Source organism: Micromys minutus (genome assembly GCF_963924665.1).
Source record: "Micromys minutus genome assembly, chromosome: 18".
NCBI classification, from domain to species: domain Eukaryota; kingdom Metazoa; phylum Chordata; class Mammalia; order Rodentia; family Muridae; genus Micromys; species Micromys minutus.
Window position 1 is genome coordinate 53411858 of NC_137953.1, and position 16654 is coordinate 53428511.

Consider the following 16654-nt stretch of genomic DNA (forward strand, 5'->3'; position numbering starts at 1 on the left):
AAATAAGAAATAAAGAATGAAGTAGTCAAGGATTTTCTAGAATTCAATGAAAATTAAAACACAAAATATCCAAACCTATGGGATGCACTGAGAGCAGTACAGAGAAGAAAACTCATAGCTCTGAGTGCTTGCAAAAAAAAAAAAAAAAAAAAAAAAAAAAAAAAAAAAAAAACTGGAGAGAGCATACAGTTAAAAGCTCTAGAACAAAAGAAAGCAGATACACTCAAGAGGAGTAAACAGCAAGAAATAATCAAACTTAGGGCAGAAATTGACCAAATAGAAACAAAAAGAACCATTGAAAGAATCAACAAAACCAAAAGCTAGTTCTTTGAGAAAATCAACAAGATTGATTAACTCTCAGCCACACTAACTAGAGGGCAAAGAGAGAGTATCAAAATTAACAAAATTAGAAAGGAAAGTGGAGAAATAACTGAAACTGAGGAAATTCAAGAAATCATCAGATCATACTATAAAAGCCTATATTCATCAAAGCTGGAAAATCTGGAGAAAATGGATGAATTCCTAGACAGAAAGAAGGTACTAAAGTTATATCAGGACCAGGTAAACCATCTAAATAATCTTATAACACCTAAAGAAATAGAGGCAGTCATTAAAAGCCTTCCAACCAAAATAAATAAATAAATAAATAAATAAATAAATAAATAAATAAATAAATAAATAAATAAATAAAAGCCCTGGTACAGATGGGTTTAGTGCAGAATTTTATCAGACATTTATTGACAAAATAATACCAATACTCTCCAAAGTATTCCAAAAAATAGAATCAGATGGAAAACTACCTAACTCATTTTTTGAGGCTACAATAACCCTCATTTCTAAACCCCACAGAGACCCTGCAAGGAAAGGGAACTTCAGACCAATCTCACTTATGAACATTGATGCAAAAATACTCAAAAAAATCCTTGCAAACTGAATCCAAGAACACATCAAAATGATCATTCACCATGATCCAGTAGGCTTCATCCCTGGCATGCAGGGATGGTTTAATATAAGGAAATACATCATTGTAATCCACCATATAAAAAACTCAAAAAAAAAAAAAAAAAAAAAAAAAAACCCCACATGGTCATCTCACTAGATGCTGAGAAAGCATTTGACAAAATTCAACACCCCTTCATGTTAAAAGTCTGGAAAGAACAGGAATCCAAGGCCCATACCTAAACATAAATAAAGCAATATACAGCAAACCAACCGGCAAGATTAAACTTAACGGTGGGAAACTGGAAGCACTCCCATTAAAATAAGGGACTACACAAGGCTGCCCAATCTTGCCCTACCTATTCAACATAGTACTTAAAGTCCTGACTGTAGTAATAAGACAGCAAAAAAAAAATCAAAGGGTTACAAATTGGAAAGGAAGAAGTAAATATATCACTATTTGCACATGACATAATAGTGTACTTAAGCAACCCCCCAAATTCCACCAGAGAACTCCTACAACTGATAAACAAGTTCAGCAAAGTGGCTGGATATAAAATTAACTCAAACAAATCAGTAGCCTTCCTATATTCAAAGGAAAAACATGTGGAGAAAGAAATTAGGAAAAAGATACCCTTCACAATAGTCACAAAAACTATGAAATACCTTGGAGTGACTCTAACTAAGCAAGTGAAGGACCTGTACGACAAGAACTTCAAACCTCTAAAGAAGGAAATCAAGAAAGGTCTCAGGAAATGATAAGATCTCCCATGCTCATGGATTGGAAGGATCAACATTTTAAAAATGGCCATTCTACCAAAATGAATTTACAAATTCAATGCAATCCCCTAAAAATTCCAACCCAATTCTTCATTGAGTTGGAAAGATCAATGTGCAATTTGATATGGAATAACAAAAGACATATAGGGAAATCAATCCTCAACAACAAGAAAACATCTTTGGGAATCACTATCCCTGACCTCAAGCAATATTACAAGGAAATTGTGCTGAAAACTGCATGGTACTGGTACAGAAATAGGCACGTAAATCAATGGAATAGAATAGAAGATCCAGAAATGAGCCCTCATGTATATGGTCACCTGATTTTTGACAAAGGAGCCGTAAACATTCAATGGAAAAATGAAAACCTATTCAACAAATGGTGTTGATCCAACTGGCACTCAGCATGCAGAAGAATGAAAATAGAGCCTCTCTTATCTCCTTGTACAAAGCTCAAGTGTAAGTGGATCAAAGATCTCCACATTAAACCAGATACACTGAAACTATTAGATGAGAAATTAGGGAAAACCTTAGAACACATAGGCACAGGAGAAAATTTTCTGAACAAAACAACAATGGCTCAAGCTCTAAGGTCAAACATTAACAAATGGGACTTAATGAGATTGCAAAGTTTCTGTAAGGCTAAGGACATTGTCAAGAAAACATAATGGCAGCCAAAAAAATGGGAAAAGATCTTTACCAACTCCACATCACATAGAGGCCTAATATCCAAAGTATACAAAGAACTCAAAAAGCTAGACATCAGAGAATCAAACAACCCTACTAAAATATGTGGTACAGAGCTAAACAAAACCTTCTCAATTGAGGAATATGGAATGGCTGATAAACATCTCAGGAAGTGCTCGACATCCTTAGCCATCAGGGAAATGCAAATCAAAACAACCCTGAGATTTTACCTCACACCAGTCTGATTGACCAAGGTCCAAAATTCATATGACAGCAGATGCTGGCGAGGTTGTGGAGAAAGAGGAACACTTCTCCACTGTTGGTGAGGTTGTAAACTGATACAACCACTCTGGAAATCAGTCTGGCGATTCCTCAGAAAATTGGACATAGTACTACCTGAAGATCCTGGTATTCCACTTCTGTGTATACCCCCCAGAGACACTCCAATATACAACAAAGATACATTCACCACAATGTTCATAGCAGCTCTATTTATAATAGATGGAATCTGGAAAGAACCCAGATGTCCTTCAGAAGATGAATGGATAGAAAAATTGTGGTACATTTACACAATGGAGTACTACTTAGCTATCAGAAACAATGACTTAACCAAATTCTTAAGAAAATGGTTGCATCTAGAGAATATCATTTTGAGATAACCCAGTCACAAAAGAACAGACATAATATGCAGTCACTGATAGTGGGATGCTAACCCCAGAGGCTCTCACTACCCTAGAAACAACTCACAGACTGTGTGAAGTTCAAGAAAATAAGAAAACAAAACAAAACAAACAAACAAACAAACAAAAAACAACATTATGCTCAATCATTACACAGGAAGAAAATGTTGACTAATTCCAGGTTACATCCTGTTTTACATGTACTTTTTGCTCATTTTAACTAGTAAGATTTTAATGCATAATATCAAACCTTAAAAAAAAAGAAAAAAAAGCCAAGCACTGCCAAAAAAGTATTTGTATACATTTATGCAAAACTTTAAAAAATTTTATTATTTTAATGTATTATTTATTTAATTTATTATATAATTTTAATATTATCTATGTTGTTCAGCAGGAAAGTACAAGACAACTATGTTTCTAAATTTCTTCTCATTATATACATATTCTGAAAGGTGGTATGTAGAAATTGTACCAAAATATACAAATTTGGAATGGTTGAACTTATCTGTATTCTTATTTTAAAATTGTTTGTCATGAGTACACATCATGACACAGATCTTAATAACATTAAAATATCCATCTTCATTTATGGTAAATCCTTTATTTGACATTTGTTTCACATATATGTAAGTTAAGATTAAACAAATGTGCTTTAAACAAAAACAGATTGATTATTATATTTCTCTTTTAGTAGTACTCAGAGTACCCTCTTCTAACAAAAGAACTAGGCCAGGATTGTGAAGGGTTTATGTAGGTACCAGTTTGATTTCTTCATATTTGATGAGTTGCATAGGTGTTGTCTTCAGCAATGGGGCTGAATTGTTGATCTTAGTGACTGTGATAATGGTGTTTCAGTAAGGAAATATTTTCCTATGCCAATTAATTTGAAGATATTACCCAGTTTCTCTTCAGTCAGGCTTGGTATATCTGCCTTATGTTAATTTCTTTGATCTACTTGCACTTTCATTTTGTACAGGCTGACAAAGGTTGGTCTATTTGAATTCTTCTACATGCAGCTATCTAGTTTAATCAGATCCATTTACTGAAGATTCAGACTTTCTTATAATGTGTGTTTCTGGCTTCTTCATCAAAAATCAGGTGTTCATACGCATGTCGATTTATATCTGTGTCTTCAATGCATTTCTAACAATTATATATTTTAAAAGACAATTTAACAGTTATCTCTCAAGTTGAAAACATTGGATAAAATAATTATTTACTCATTAATTACCATTAAAACTAAAAATAATTTATAAGGAAAATAATAAATTATGATGTTAGACTAAAGAACTAAGTATAATTTCTCCTTAGGTTTAGTTTCTTTCTTTCTTTTTTCTTTCTCTTTCTTCCTTCCTTCCTTCCTTTCTTTCTTTCTTTCTTTCTTTCTTTCTTTCTTTCTTTCTTTCTTTCTTTCTTTCTCTCTTTTATCCTCTTTCTGAGAGAGGTTTCCAAACATGCCAAAATTCATAGCAAGTGATTCAGGAAAGTCCACATTCCTGCAACATTTGACTAACCTAATTAAAGATCCAACATCCTAATTCAGTGTACACTCTTCAGGAATCTATCCCAGGTGGCTCATATTAGCTGTTTTTAATCTCTAAATAGTAATACTTGCAAGATTTTTATGATTTATGTTAGTATAATAAACATGTCCCATTGTAATAACTCAGAACACTGAAGATAGTGTTACATTTTTGTGAGAAACTATCTGTACTTCATTTCACCTTGATAAGAGATGTGGATGTCTTTGGTTTGTACAGTCACCAGAAGTCATAAAAAAGTTCATAATTTTTGCTCCTGTTGACTGTAAATGGCAAGGAAGTTACTATTGTACTGGTATTTATAACTGCAGACTCAAAGTTGAGAGAGAGAGAGACATAAAATGATACTGTGACAATCCCAACCCTCTCTTCACTCTCCCACTCCATCCCCAAAGTAACAACTAAGACTAGAAACCATGAAGTAGAACTCTTAATTTTTTTAAAAGAAGAATGATAAAGTGTATCTCTCCACAGCTGAGTTCTTGCTGGTAATGAATGGAGATAGGAATTATATTTTTAAGGGGCTGGCTACTGGGAATTTGTCCATGGTTCAGTGAATATATAAGGAAATGAAAATTGGGTTTGACTTCTTCTTCTTCTTCATTTTCTTTCTCTCTTCCCCTTCCTCTTCTTATTTTTTTTGGGGGGGTGAGGCCATGGGAGAACAGACCTCAGAGGACAAGAAAGTGAGCATTATTGGGGTACATGATATAAAATTTGCAAGTAATCAATAAAACTGTGGCATATTGTTTTAGTCAGTAATGCTGTGTATTAACGAAAAATCTCTCTTTTAATCATGTTCTTCTGATTCTGTCTTTCCATTGCAGCAACCCCATGAACTTTTCACTACTTTCAAAATCCAAAAAGAAACTCAGGGTACAATTACTTTGTACAAGTGTATAATATGCATCATAGAGATGAGGAACATATCAACTTATGATAGGTCAACTATGATTAATGTCCAAGTTATAAATTATTTCTTTCTTTCTTTCATTCTTTCTTATTTTTTTAAGAAAACCATTTTATTTATTGCTGCCAAGGTCGTGTGCAGAATTAGATACTAAGTGGTCAGGTCCTCTAAAGAACAGTGCCATAACATTTTTTTCATGTTTCTAGAGATGAAAACAACTTTACAGGGTTATTTAAAACAGTACACAAGACAGTGGACATAAAAATGTGTGTATGAAATTTTATCCCACTCAAAGCTTTGATATATTTGAAAATAAGAATTAATGAATAAAAAAAAATTGTCAAGGCCATTTGCCACCGGGAACAGTAGAGATCCAGGAAAGCATGCCTGGAGAGACTGTGCTGATAGTAGCTGGGTCACAGATATGGCTAGGCCTGGTAGCACGACCTCCCTTATTCGTTCTGGGGAGCAGGAACTCTGCAACAGGGACTAGGTTTCCACCCAGAGGCCCTTGCATGAGGACCAAATGTTCAGGCCATTTGCCACCAGGAACAGTGGAGTTCCAGGGACACAAGCCTGGTGTGACTGCTAAGCGAGTAGCCTAGACACAGAGAGGGTTAAACCTGGAGCACTGAATATGTGGTTCCCCACATGTTTCAGGGGAGCAGGGACTCTGATATACAGACTTGGTTTTTATCTGGAAGGCCCTTGCATGAGGACAAACACACAGGCCATCTGCCAATGGGAAGAGCGGTGATGCAGGAACGCAAAGCCAAATACATGGGAGAGACAGGAAGTAATCACTGACAAGACCACATATAATCACAGACAACAAGATGGCAAGGGGAAAGCCAAACAACTAACCAAGGAAACCAAAACAACCTGGCAACATCAGAACCAGGCTCTCCCATCACAGCAAACAGGGGAATGCCAAACAATCCAGAAAAAGTAGAATCAGACCTTCAATCAGACTTCAAGATGATGATGGAGATCTTTAAACAAGAACAGAAGGAAAAGCATAAAGAAATAAAAGCTTTTAATGACAAAACACAAAATGCACTCAAAGAAATCAAAGAACAAGAGAAAAAAAGAACAAAAGAGATGAAGGAATTGAAGAAGGAAGTTAAAATGGAAATGGAAACAATAAAGAAAACACTAAAATAGACAACCGTGGAAGTAAAAAACCTAAAAAAAAAATCAGTAGTCATAGATGCAAGTATCTCCAACAGACTACAAGAGATGGAAGAGAGAATTATAGGGGTCGAGGAAAGCACTGAAACATAGACAAAACAGTAAAAGAAGATGCAGAAGCCAAAAATACCCTAACCCAAAATGTCCAGGAGATCCAGGACACAATGAGGATACCAATTCTAAAGATAATAGGAAGAGAAGAGGACAAAGAATATCAACTAAGAGGCACAGTAAATATCTTCAACAAAATCATAGAAGAAGACTTTGCTACCTTTATAAAAGAGATGACCAGGAGCAGAAAAGAAGACTACAGAACTCCAAATAGAGTGGATCATGTCCTGTGCCACCGTCTGGCCAGCAAGAACAGAAGTGGTGTACAAGGATCCTTCTGCAGCAAAACTTTAATGGAGGAAGAGCCCGAAGGGAGGGAAAGCATCCAGTTTTATACCCTTAGGGAAGCATGTCTCTACCTGATTGGCTGCTCACTGGTGGTCTGATGATTACGCCCTGAGATGGGCTGTGACTTTGGCTTGCCTTGTTCTTCACACATGTGCTTTTAGGTTGTTTGTCAGTTTTAGCTGACTCACAGCCCCAGAAATCAGCACCATCTTTGCAGGGTGTTGGCTGCAGCCCCTTACATCTCCTCCTTTTTGTTTTTTCACACAGCGGATGGTCTAGGCTAAGAGGCCTGGACTAGAGATATTTTCGTGCTGTGATCTCTGTCTTAGGTCAATCACTCTCAATGTAGCCTTATCTGTCTTTGGATTCTCTCATTGCCTCAGGGGTCTTGTCTACACCAGGAGAAGGTTGCCCGTCTCTGAGTATCACAGCTTATAGTCTGTTTCGCCTCTTAATAATCTTAGGGCGAAACTCCAAGCAGGAGGCCAAGCGCTATGGGGTGTAAATTTACTAGTTATTGTCTGAGCATAGAGAGCTATATTTTGGGAGAGGCTCCGTGATCAAGAGCAACAAGCGCTTGAGCAATGACAGCTTTGTCATGTCTTTGTTGAGACCTTAGCTTACAGACCAACCAAAACAGAAGCACGATTTCACAACAGAGCATCGCTAGAAATAATCTCACCCCCACACACTCTTTGAAATAGGAAAAAACTGAAGAAATCCAGGCAGATAGGCCTTTGGTCAGCAACAGGTCCAGTCTTCTGGAGTTTACTTCCAAGAGAGCAAGTCTCAATTCGTGAAGCGTCTGCTCGAATTTAGTTGTCCAATTCTGCATTAAAAACCGAGAAAGGGATTTAAATAAATTGGCCGCTCGGGTAAAATTTTCAAATCGGACAGAAGTGATGCAGAGCCCAGGTAAATTTTGTTCACAGCCCAATTGGGCCATCTGCCACAAGATGTTCACTTGTTCTTGAACTATATCTATGCACTGATTAATCAACATTAGGCCTCCCTGTATCTCAGAATTGGCCGTGGCCTGGAGGTCCAAGGCAGAAGTCACATGAGCTGAGAGCTCATTGATGGTTTGTGCAGTCTGCACTGATGTCGAGAGTGCCAGTGCTGAGGCCGCAACTGAGGCCGCCACGGCCGCAGTGGCGATCAGGCCCACAATAACAGCTGAAATTTCAAAATCTCTTTTCTCTCTCAGCAGGCTCAGGCTACTGGGGGCGTCCACTGGAACAGGGACGAAGCGGGGCATGCGAGTAACCACAGCAGAAGGATAAAAAGCCACATCCCAGCATAAGGCATAAAAACAATTAATTGGGGAGCAATCTAAACTGTCTTGATCCTGGGTCATACTGATATTACTTACTATCTAAATAAAAGGGGGCCACACACAAACAGGGGAAGCCGAGTGCTTTGTACTCTTATAAGTTGTATATTTTACATTGGAGGTCAACCACTTGAAGCTCCCTGAATTCTTCCCAGCCCGCAAGACTCTCTGCATGCTACCCTTCCAATCAAAACCTAATTGCCCTTTTTCTGTATATCCTCCCCGTAAGATAGCCGTTGGTGACAGGTCAGTACAACTCCCATTAATACCACAAAGAAGCCAGTGATCAAAGGGTTAGCATCAGCTTTGCTAGGATCCATAAAGGTAAAATTATATCCTGCAAAGGAACTATTAAAGGTGGTGCTAATACATGGGAAAAAGGAAAAATAGTCTTTAACGGCCCATATTGGCCTTCTGGCCTGGCATCTAGTCCAAGGAAGCATTAGATTATCAGTCATAATCCCTTTGCAAAATGGCGCCAGCCTGGGCTGCTGTGGTGGGACATCATCACCCAAATGGCTAGGCCACCATCCAGAAATTACAGAAGCATTAGCTACTATATCAGAGGTTGAGCCTCAGGTTGCATTTTTAAGCCAGGCTGCTGATTGGTTGTATAGCAGTATGCAATTACTATTGTCCCCCAGTGTTAGAACCATTGTAAAGTAGAGGCTGCCTTTGACAAAAAGTGTCCGATTGTCTTGTAGGCTCTGAATCTGATTATCTAAAGGCAAGTATGCAACTCCTAATTTCCTATTTGTAGCAAAAAAGCGTGGGAATACATGAGCTGTATGCATAACAAGTATGGGTAAGGGGAATGTAGACATAATCCCCCATCGAGGGTCTCCCAGAATACTAGGAACCAGTATCCAAAAGAGGAGTAGCGGGATCATCTTCTGCCTCCGGTTTCATCTGATGGTCATCATCCTTGCCGTGGAGTATCCTTCTGGTAAGGCACTCTGAGATCCAAAAGGGATTGTCTTCATTCTGTGGGAAAATACAAACAGCTCCCCTGGATCCTATTAAAATAGAATCCAGGCCTTTTCATTGTCCTGTCAAGACATCCTTCTATTTGACCATTTCTTTAGGTGTGGCAGACTCGGAGCAGTGTCGCTCAGCCTCATTCCTTCCATGGTCATCCAAATTTAGAAAATTAAGTGTCCAAAGAGCTATTGATAATGAAGTCTGGGGTGTAGAGGACAGTATGTCCTCTATTCCCCCTTTTTGTTTTATTAAATAGGATTTGATTGTACAATGGGCATGCTCAACAATGCCCTGTCCTTGAGGATTATAAGGGAGGCCAGTCAAATGTGTTACTCCCATTTGTTTGAAGAATTGCTGAAATTTCTGTGAGGTATACACAGGTCCATTGTCAGTTTTTAAAATTTTTGGTTGTCCCCAGGCGCTCCATGCCTCAAGGCAATGTTGGATAACATTGTGAGGCCTTTTGTCCTCCTAAGGGAGAGGCAAAGACCATACCTGAGCATGTATCAATGGACACATGGAGATACTCAAGTTTTCCAAATAACTGGATGTGTGTCACATCCATTTGCCAAATTTGTAGTGGAAGAAGGCCACGAGGGTTGATACCCACATGAGAAACAGGCAGAAACTGACAACAGTTTTGGCAATGAATGACAATGTCTTTGGCTTCTTTTCGGGTTAAAGCAAACCTTCGGCAAAGAGTCTCAGCGGTAACATGAAATTGTTTGTGGAAATCTCTAGCTTTGTCTAAGGATGAAGCTATCAAAACAGCTGCTAATCTTGTGGCTTTATTTGCCAAATCATTACCTATAAACATGGGTCCTGGAAGACCAGAATGAGCACAAATGTGGGCAATGTAAACCTGGAATCTCCCCATAAGGAGGATGTGTTGTAATTGAATAAAAATTGGGGCTACCCTATTCGAGGGCTTGATTATCCCAGCAACCTCTAAAACCCGCATGGCATTAACTACATAGACCGAATCAGAGACAATATTAAGGGGCTCAGAATAATTTTTTAATACCTCTATTACTATTAAGAATTTTACAACCTGGGGTGAATTTTTTTTAAATTGTCTAGTAATAATTTTCTCACTCACAACATATGACCCAGCCCAGACTTGGAGCCGTCTGTGTAAATAACCAGTCCATCTTTTAGTGGATTAGGGGAAATTACTCGTGGAAAAACCAAGGATTGTTTTAAAGCAAATTGGAGAATGGGATGTTTAGGATAGTGATTGTCAATCGTACCTGAAGAAAGGGTTACCAAGACTGCCCAGTTATCTGAGGCAGCTGCTAGCACTTGAACCTGCGCTGCAGTAAATGGGACAATCAGCATCTTTGGTTGCCTACCAAAGTGTGATATTGCTAATTTTATGCCTCTGATGGCTAACCAGGCCACCAGATCAGGGAACCAATCAATGACTTTTGCAGGGGAGGCATTGGGATGGACCCATAGTAGGGGTCCCCCTTGCCACAAAACTGCAGTTGGAATTTGCAGGGTTTTGAACACATACAAATCAAAGGGTTGACTGTCATCAATTCGCTGCAGCTGGGCAGATTGTAAAGCACTCTCTACCAACTGTAGTGCCCTATTTGCTGCGGGTGTTAACTTTGTGAGAGAGGTGATGTGAGGATCACCTTCGAGTGTGTCAAATAAGGGCTTAAGCTCTATTGTGGGTATCTTGAGAAAAGGTCTCAGTCAATTTATATCACCTAATAATTTTTGAAAATTATTTAAAGTGTGTAAATGATCTCTTCGAATCTCTATTTTTTGTGGAACAATTTTGTCAGGGAGAATCTTTGAACCCAGAAATGACCCTATGTCTGCAAATTAAACCTTTTCGGTAGCAATTTTTAAACCCTGTGTTTTACGAACATTAAGCAACAGAGGATATGCTTGTTGGAGAACATTAGTATCTGCATGAGACATTAAAATATTATCTATTTAATGAAGTATTTTTATATCAGGACAATCTTTTCTTATTGGATTTATGGTGTGACCCACAAAGGATCGCTCTGGTCCTGGGTAAAACACAAACAGCTCCCCCAGGCCGTTAGGCTTCCTGAGGCTGCGAACCAGAGTACAATGGTATCACATTTATTTAAAAAACTTTTTAAGGTGCTCTTTTTCATTTTGAGGTTTTCTTTGATAAGTGTAGCTCTTGAAGAGCGAGAAAAATTGGATGAGACTGAGAAGTTCACATCCTAAATCTTTTACTTTTGGTTTGCTGCTGTTGCAAACTTCCTTGCTCAATACCCGATACCACACTGCCACTTTTCTCTGCGGTCCTTATCATCTCAACTTACCTTGGGAACTTTTTCAGTGTTGCCCTGACTACAAGAAGTTCTGACCTTGAACAGAGACTCCCATTTGGTTGAAGAATGTAACGGCACTATAAGCCAGACCATTGTTTTAATATTTGTAGGCTTTGTTCAGGCAGCCTATGCTTCAAGGCAATTTCTGTCTTGTCTTTCGGCAATGTATCTTTTTGTGCTGCTTTATTCTTTTGATGCCTTGTTTCTCTTCTCTCACTATGACTATTACTAGATTTTGACTGGGTCTCCTGATATTCTTTGACAGCCTTTTGGCTGTTTTTAATAATGGCGCTACAGTGGCTCTCTTCAAGACAGGCATGAATCAGCCCTGACTCCTCAGAACTTGTCAGCTCGAGGAGCTCTAACTCTGCCAGAGGGTAGAGTCTATGACTCCTGGGGGGTTCCTATTTATGATGGCGATGTTTTCTTTTTTGAACATTTTCCTGAGAGGCCCCCAGTGCCAAAGGCTTAAGCGGTGCCCCATTGGGATCAATTGCCAGCAAAGGCTTATTTGAAGGTCCTTCTCCGCCAGAATTACTGGCGGGAGGCAAGCTATCTTCCATGAGGGCATGCTTTCCCTCCTCTGGCACTACAGGGGCCTTGCTGGCTCCTGTAGGGCCTGTTTTCTTTGACTGGTCAGTTTCGCTGCTTAATTGCAGTCTCTCACTTCACTCTGTTTCTGACATGCTATCCTGAATCTCATCTAGGGCCTCCTGTCCGGCTGAAATAATGAGCTTGTATATATCTCATCCCAGACAGTCTTTAACCATTTGCCACATGCCCATCATTACTGGTTTAAGCTGGCCGTACAGTAACTCCCTCTTAAGATCTTGTTCTAATTTTGTCCAAGAGGCCAGGGTCAATGACCCCGAGTACAGGAACCAGGGCGCAACTTGGTCCACTTCCTTCAGGAAGCCCTGTAGGTTTCGTTTTGACAGTTTTAAATCATGATCTTCAAGGATGGTCTGAACCGCCATCAAAAAAGAATGTGAATTGCCCGTCGCACTTCTTAATCTACAGGAGTTCTTATGGATGAGCAAAAACAGCTCAGTGGCTTGTCTACATCCAACTGAAACTGCCTAACAATCAAAGTGATGAAAACAAAACAAAACCAAAAGGAAGAGAACGGCTGCAATGAGGACGAGTATCAAAGCTTCTCCTGCGCCCCAGTCAGCGATATCAGGACCAAACATATCTCTCAGAGCCTACCTTTTTCCTGCAATTCTGGATCCTCTCCATGGCCAGAGGGTCTCCTCGGTGCCAGCAATGATAAGGTTTGTCCCGGGTTTCAGCACCAGATGTCCGGAGCCACCGTCTAGCCAGCAAGAGCAGATGCGGTACACAAGGATACTTCTGCAGCAAAACTTTAATGGAGGAAGACCCTGAAGGGAGGGAAAGCAACCAGTTTTATACGCCTGAGAGAGGTGGGGGAAGCGTGTCTCTAACTGATTGGCTGCTCGCTGGTGGTCTGATGATTACGTCCCGAGATGGGCTGTGACTTTGGCTTGCCTTGCTCTTCACGCATGCACTTTTAGGCTGTTTGTCAGTATTAGCTGACTCATGGCCCCGGAAACTGGCACCATCTTTGCAGGGCGTTAGCTAAGGCCCCTTATAGGATCAGAAAATAAAATTCCTCCCGACACATAGTAGTCAAAAACACCAAGTGCCCAAAGCAAGGAAAGAATTCTAAAGGGTCATGTAACATATAAAGGCAGACAAATCAAAATCACATCCAACTTCTCAACAGAGACTATGAAATCTAGAAGCTCCTGGACAGATATCATGCAGACACTAAGAGAACACAAATGTCAGCCCAAGCTGCTATTCCCAGCAAAACTCTCAATCTCCATAGATGGAGAGACCAAGATATTTCAAGACAAAACTAAATTTACCCAATATCTGACCACAAACCCAGCACTAAACTGAATTATAGGTGGAAAACCCAATAAAAGGAGGGAAACTATATCCTAGTAAAAACAAGAAAATACCTAAGCAAGAAAACCAAAAGAAGAAAGACACACAGTCACAATTCTACCTCTAAAAGCAAAAATAGCAGGAAACAGTAACCACTATTCCTTAATATCTGTTCATATAAATGGACTCGATTCTCCCCCCAAAAAGATATAGGCTATCAGACTAGATATATAAACAGATTAGAGCATTTTGCTGCATACAGGTAAGTCATCTCAGAGACAAACACAGACACTATCTCAGAGTTAAAGGTTGGGAAATCAAACTTCCAAGCATATGGCTCAAAGAAATAAGCTGGAGGGGCCATTCTAATATCAAATAAAGTAGATTTTCAACCAAAAGTTATCAAAAAAGATAATGAAGGACACTTTTTATTCATTACAGAAAAAATTTGTCAGGAGGAACTCTCAATATTAACATATATGTTCCAAATACAAGAGCACCCATATTCATAAAAGAAATCCTACTAAAGCTCAAAAAATACATTGCACCCCAGACAATAATAGTGGGAGACCTCAACACCCCACTCTCATCAATGGAAAGATCATGGAAACAGAAACTGAATGAAGATGCAGTTACATTAGCAATGGTTATGAAGCAATTGGAATTAATGATCATCTACATAATATTTTATTCCTAAAACAAAAGATTACACCTTATTCTCAGCACCTCATGACATTTTCTCCAAAATTGACCATATAATTGGTCACAAAACAAGAATAAATAGATATAAAAAGATTGAAATACTCCCATGCATCCTGTCAGATCGCCATGGTCTAAGGTTGGTCTTTAATAACAACAAAGATAACAAAAAGCCCATATACACAAGGAAGCTAAACAATGTTCTATTAATGATAGCATGGTCAAAGAAGATATAAAAAAAGAAACTGAGGAGTTTCTAAAATTTTATGAAATTGAAAACAAAACATACCAAAACCTATGGGACGCTATGAAAACAGCACCGACAGTAAAAAAACATAGCTCTGAGCACTTCGAAAAAGAAATCGAAAAGAGCATACACTAGCAACTTGACAACACATTTGAAAGCTCTAGAAGAAAAGGAAGCATATACAACCAAGAAGAGTAGACAGCAAGAAATAATCAAACTCAGAATAGAAATTGACCAAATAGATACAAAAAGAACCATTCAAAGAATCAACAAAAACAAGAACTGGTTCTATGAGAAAATTAACAATATTGATAAATTCTTAGCCAGTTTACCTAGAGGACAAAGAGAGAGTATCCAAATTAATAAAATCAGAAATTAAAGTGGAGACATAACAACTGAAACTAAGCAAATTCAAGAAATCATTGGATCATACTAAAAAGCCTATACTCAACATAGCTGGAAAATCTGGAGGAAATAGTTGAATTCCTATACAGATACCAGATACTAAAGTCTAACCAGGAACAGATAAACCATCAAAATTATCCCATAACACCTAAAGAAATGGAACCAGTCATCAAAAGCCTCCCAACCAAAAAAAAACCAAACAAACAAAAAAAAAAAAAACAAAAAAAAAAACAACAACAAAAAAACAAAACAAAACAAACAAACAAAAAAAAAAAACAGATAGAGATGGGTTCACTGCAGAATTCTATCAGGCATTTATTGACAACCTAATACCAATACTCTCCAAAATATTCCACAAAATAGAGTCACATGGAACACTACCTAAATCATTTTAGAGGCCAAAATAACCCTCCTTCCTAAACCACACAAAGACCTCACAAGGAAAGAGAACTTCAGACCAAACTCACTTATAAACATTGATGCAAAAATACTCCACAAAGTTCTTGCAAACCGATTCCAAGAACACATCAAAATGTACATTCAACATAGTCAAGTGTGCTTCATCCCTGGAATGCAGAGAAGGTTTAATATACAGAAATTCATAAACATAAGCCAACATATAAACAAACTCAATGAAAATAAACACATGATCATCTGACTAGATACTGAGAAATCTTTTGACAAAATCAACAAACTTTTCTGTTAAAAGTCCCGGAAAGAACAGGAACCCAAGGTCCATACCTAAACATAATAAAAAGCAATATACAGCAAACCAACAGCCAACATCAAACTTAACGGTGGGAAACTTGATGTAATCCCACTAAAATCTCGAAAAGGCTGCCCTATCTCCCCCTATCCATTCAACATAGTATTGGAAATTCTGGCTGGAGCAATTAGATAACAAATGGAAATCAAAGAGATAAAATTGGAAAGAAAGATGTAAAAACATCACTGTTTGAAGATGACATGATAGTGTACTTAAGTGTCACCACAAATTCCACCAGAGACATTCTACAGCTTATAAACAAGTACAGCAAAGTGGCTGGATATAAAATTATCTCAAAGAAATCAGTAGCCTTCCTTTACTCAAAGGACAAACATGCAGAGAAAGAAATGAGGGAAGAGATAACCTTCACAATAGTCACAAACAATATGAAATCCCTTAGTGTGACTCTAACTAAGCAAGTGAATGACCTGTATGACAAGAACTTCAATTCTTTGATGAAGAAAATCAAGGAAGATATCAGAAACTGAAAAGACCTCCTATGCTCACAGATTGGAAGGATCAACATTATAAAAATGGCCATTTTACCAAATGCAATCTACAGATTCAATGCAATCCTCATCAAAATTCCAGCCCAATTATTCATAGAACAGGAAAGCGCAATGTGAAATTTTAACTGGAAGAACAAAAGACCTAGAATTACAAAATCCGTCCTCAACAACAAGACAGCATCTATGGAATTCACCATCTCTGACCTCAAGCTATATTACGAGGCAATTGTGTTAAAAACTGCTTGTTTCTGGTACATAGATGGGCATGTGGATCAATGGAATAGTATAGAAGATCCAGAAATGAACCCTCACATATATGGTCACTTGATTTTTGACAAACGAGCTGTAAACATTC